The sequence below is a fragment of the Hibiscus syriacus genome, unplaced genomic scaffold (assembly GCF_006381635.1).
Source record: "Hibiscus syriacus cultivar Baekdansim isolate YM2019G1 unplaced genomic scaffold, ASM638163v2 tig00001644_pilon, whole genome shotgun sequence".
Classification (NCBI taxonomy): Eukaryota; Viridiplantae; Streptophyta; class Magnoliopsida; order Malvales; family Malvaceae; genus Hibiscus; species Hibiscus syriacus.
In genome coordinates this window covers 766,556-770,689 of record NW_024061878.1, presented here as the reverse complement: position 1 = coordinate 770,689, position 4,134 = coordinate 766,556, and the positions used below count along the sequence as shown (strand labels likewise).

General features: G+C 31.0%; 1 long non-coding RNA gene across 1 annotated transcript; it reads right to left on the bottom strand.

Moving 5' to 3' along the window:
* Positions 1–1,888: 1,888 nt before the first annotated feature.
* LOC120129121 lies at positions 1,889–2,979 on the bottom strand. The gene is made up of 4 exons (XR_005516703.1): positions 2,934–2,979; positions 2,695–2,785; positions 2,034–2,103; positions 1,889–1,919 (listed from the first exon to the last, which is right to left on the bottom strand). It is a non-coding gene; the product is annotated as an uncharacterized LOC120129121 (long non-coding RNA).
* Between the last annotated feature and the right edge of the window lie 1,155 nt (positions 2,980–4,134).

The following is a 4,134-nucleotide window of genomic DNA, read 5'->3' as shown; positions in this document are numbered from 1 at the left end:
AAGGTAATAGGTTCCAAAATTTCAAGTATCGATACTTTATATATGTGTAACGATACATTTTGCGTGAAAATTGTTTGAGAATCATACTGGAATAAAAGTATCCATATCGGCATAAGAAGTATCGATACTTAGACATTTTCATACTTTGCATACATGTTTCAAAATTATAAATATCGATACTATAATAATGTGTATCAATACATTTGGCCTGCAAATTGTTTGACAAGCATACAAGAATAAAAGTATACGTACCGGCATAATAAGTATCGATACATGGACATTTTCATACTTTGCATACATTTTTTTCAAAATTATAAGTATCAATACTTTAATAATGTGTATCGATACATTTGGCATGCAAATTGTTTGACAAACACACTGGAATAAAAGTATCGATATCGACACAACAAATATCCATATTTACATAAAACATGTATAAACTTAGGGCGTTTCACTGAAAATAGTTTTCGGGAAATGAAATCTGAAAAATGAATTACATTTCTGGAAAACAGTTTTCTGAAAAACATTTTCTAGAAAATGTTTTCCAGTGTTTGGATGGTACATTGTGAAATGTTTTACATTGTTTGGTTAATTTTTCTAAAACAGTTTTTAGAATATGTTTTAATAAAGAAACATACATATTCGATAGTTTTTATTCTTTACTTTTAATTTTATTAAAGGTTCATTTTTTATATAATTATATTTTATAAAATTTGTATTTTTATAAATACGTAAACTAAATTTTTAGATAATATTAATAATTTATGTTGATTGTGTTATAAATACACTATTTTAGGTAAACTCTTCATGATGCTTATTCATTAGTATTTTTAGAAACGAATTTCAACGTATAATTAATATTATGTAGGTTTATTTGATATATATTAATAATTTATTAAAAATATATTATAAAAGTTTATAAATATTATAGGTTTAATTAATAGTACACCACATTAAAACAACAATACTACATAACATTGCAATAATAATAATAGTGTCAAAATGTATAATTAAAGGGTTTATCACATCAAAACAACAATAATTTCCAACCATAATAATACAAAGTCTAATTCATAATTAGTGCTACAACACATAAACCAACAATATTGTTGAAGTCTATAATTAGTACTACAACACATTAGAGTTAAAATATTGTCTAATAAGTCATAAAATATTGTCTAATTAGCACCTTGAAAATAAGCAATACACAACACTAAATATTGCAATTCTATTTCATTCAAAAGAATCACATACGAACTAATAAATAGATACTCCTTTGCATAGACTTGAAACGGTGTTAATAAAAATTTAAAATCGATACGAACAAATATAATGCCTTGTGTATATCACGTCTTTCACATAAGGACTCATAGATATTCTATGATTTGTGTATAATCTTTTCATAGAATATCTAATAGCTTAATGAAGTGGATATATACAAATCATCATATATTGTCTCAGGGCCGTCTTGCAAATTTTGGTGGCCCTGTGCCATAACAATAAAATAGGCTTTTTAAAACTAAAATATTAGATATATAAAGAAATTCACTAATATTTCAAAATTTGGTGATCCTATACCATAACAGTAAAATAAGCTTTGGACTTGAAAATTCTTGAGCTAAATATTCTAAATACACATACATACAAAAGGCTTAAAAAATTTTGGAGGCCCTTACAAAAATTGGGCCCTGTGCGGTTGGACAGCCCGCACAAGCCCAAAACCGGCCCTGTATTGTCTCTTCAACCGGAAACAAACCACTTAAGCCACAAAGAACATATAACTTGAACACATGAACGGAAAGCCTTCCTTAAAAGAACATACCCATGGCATTAATTTCGTGGGCTCTGAACTCCATCCCTGGTATGAACTTTAATAGTTTGTAACCTTCTCCTGTGAAAATTGGACTTACTCTTATGACCTGCAAAAAGAATATCGACCAAACAACAAAATTTTCAAGCAGAGTTTTTCAGAAGGAAAATAGTTAGATAAAATACCATATATAGTAATTTTTTATTCCAGGTTCATAACATACCTCTAGCAGGAATGAAGCTTTATCTCTCTTTTGATCCGTGTTTGGTATAAGCTCTCTCAATATCTGGAACCTAAAAGAAGCAGAAGCTATTAGTATTACTACTCCGAAAGTTAAGCAACCACCATCATTCAAGTAGAAAAGGCACCGGAGCTTCAGTCACCATAAAATGACCAATAACACCAGAATTTCAGGTGCCATTTCAAGTTAAACATTTTATAAACTGAACTTAACAGATGTTTTAACCCTGTACATCTGCAACTCCCATTTCTACCACAATAAACTAGCTTTATACAAAAAGAGAACTCTCATAAAATGAACTTAACCAATGTTTTAAACCTGTACATCTGCACCTCCCATTTCTAACAAAATAGACAAGCTTTATACAAAAAGAGAACTCTTCCAGAAAAGCCCAGTAGAATCATCATAAATTCATGACACAGTGAGTTAGCTGGAATGACAGCAATATTTCCATAACAGAAGTAAACCCGAAGTAATAAAGTTCGAAACTTTCTTAGGCTCAACCTATTCTAGGCCATTACAATCAATGGTTTATGCAATTACCATAACTTTAGCTCGGTAAACATATAGAATTAATTAAAGGGTAAGGCTAACCAACCAACCCCCGCCCCCCAAACAATTTCCATATAAGATGGACACGTACCTCTCATTTATCTTACTCCTCCTCCTCTGCTCGGTGACAGAATGTTTTGATCGCATCTCTTTAGCCTTATTAGTGTTCTTCCCATCTGCTCCTACAAACCCAGAAACATGAACCAAATAAATCCAAATTAAAAAAAAGAACACCCTTTAAGGAACAATCGTATGGAAATATGGTAAAGAAGAAGAAAGGGAAAAAGGGAATATGGGGTACAAGAGTGGGATCCAATCTAACAAGTATACCATTGTTGATGTCGGTGTTGTTATTGGCGTTGACAGACACATTGTAAACCGAAGGTCAGGGATTCAAATAGCAGAAAGCAACCGCAATAGCGTCCGCTATTTCGCGGTAGCACCGCCGTCCGAAACCGATATTTAAGAAAATTGCGGTGGGTAGCGGAATCACGACAATAACGGTCTGTTGCGGCCGCAATTTAACGTGAAAAAGCTAATTGAAAATAAAGAAAAATAAAACAAAAAATTCTGCGAAATTAGTACAAAAGAAAGAAATCCAAAGTTCCAAACAAAAAGTTTTGTAAACTCAAAAAAAAAAAAAAAAACAAAGAGCACTTGAGCAAGCAAGACCTACCATTCACCAAGGCAAAGACCAAACCGGGAAGGGAACAAGCCTAGAAGAAGTTGAGCAGACCAAGAACAAAGATTTGGCTTTCATTTGACAAGGTAAGAAATCCCTAGATCTAAGCTCAGAAGAATTAGAAAAAAATCAGAACACAAAAAAGAAGAAAAAAACAGTAAGACGATAAGCTATAAATATAAGAAAAAAATAGAAATAGTAGATGTAGATCAAATAGAAAATGCAAAACAGAGAAAAGAAAGCAAAATAATTTCTAGGATATATTTTTAAGGAATATGTTAATTTTTTATCATTCGACCTTTAAAATTTTATAATTTAATCCTTATTTTAAAATGTAAACTTTAGTTTTTATTTAATTTAATCCTAATTGGTGAAACTATTACTACCCCATTTCTAAGATAGGTGTTGTTTTTCTTGCTTATAGTGTTGAAATATATTATTAATTTATATGCCACTTTTCGTTTAGAAAGCAATCTAAAAGTCATTAAAAATGACTTATTAACATTATAACTATAATTATTATGTTTTAGGATATATTGTGTGAAATTTTAAAAAAAAATACTACCGCGACACCCGCAATGACCAAAAACGCGTTGCGACCGAAAACACGACCGCGAACGCTATTTAAATCCCTGCCGAAGGCCTTACTTTTTTGGAACCAAACTCATCTTCCTCTTGACTTCCCTTTCCCATCCTCATTCCTTTTTTCTTCTCCAGATGTCACAGACAAAACAAATATATGCACTATAAAAGTAAACCCTGCAAAAAAAAAAGTTGAAGACTTTATGATAGATTGATTGGGGAAATGAGGAAGGAATTGGAGAGAAAGTGGAGAAAGGAAAATATGAA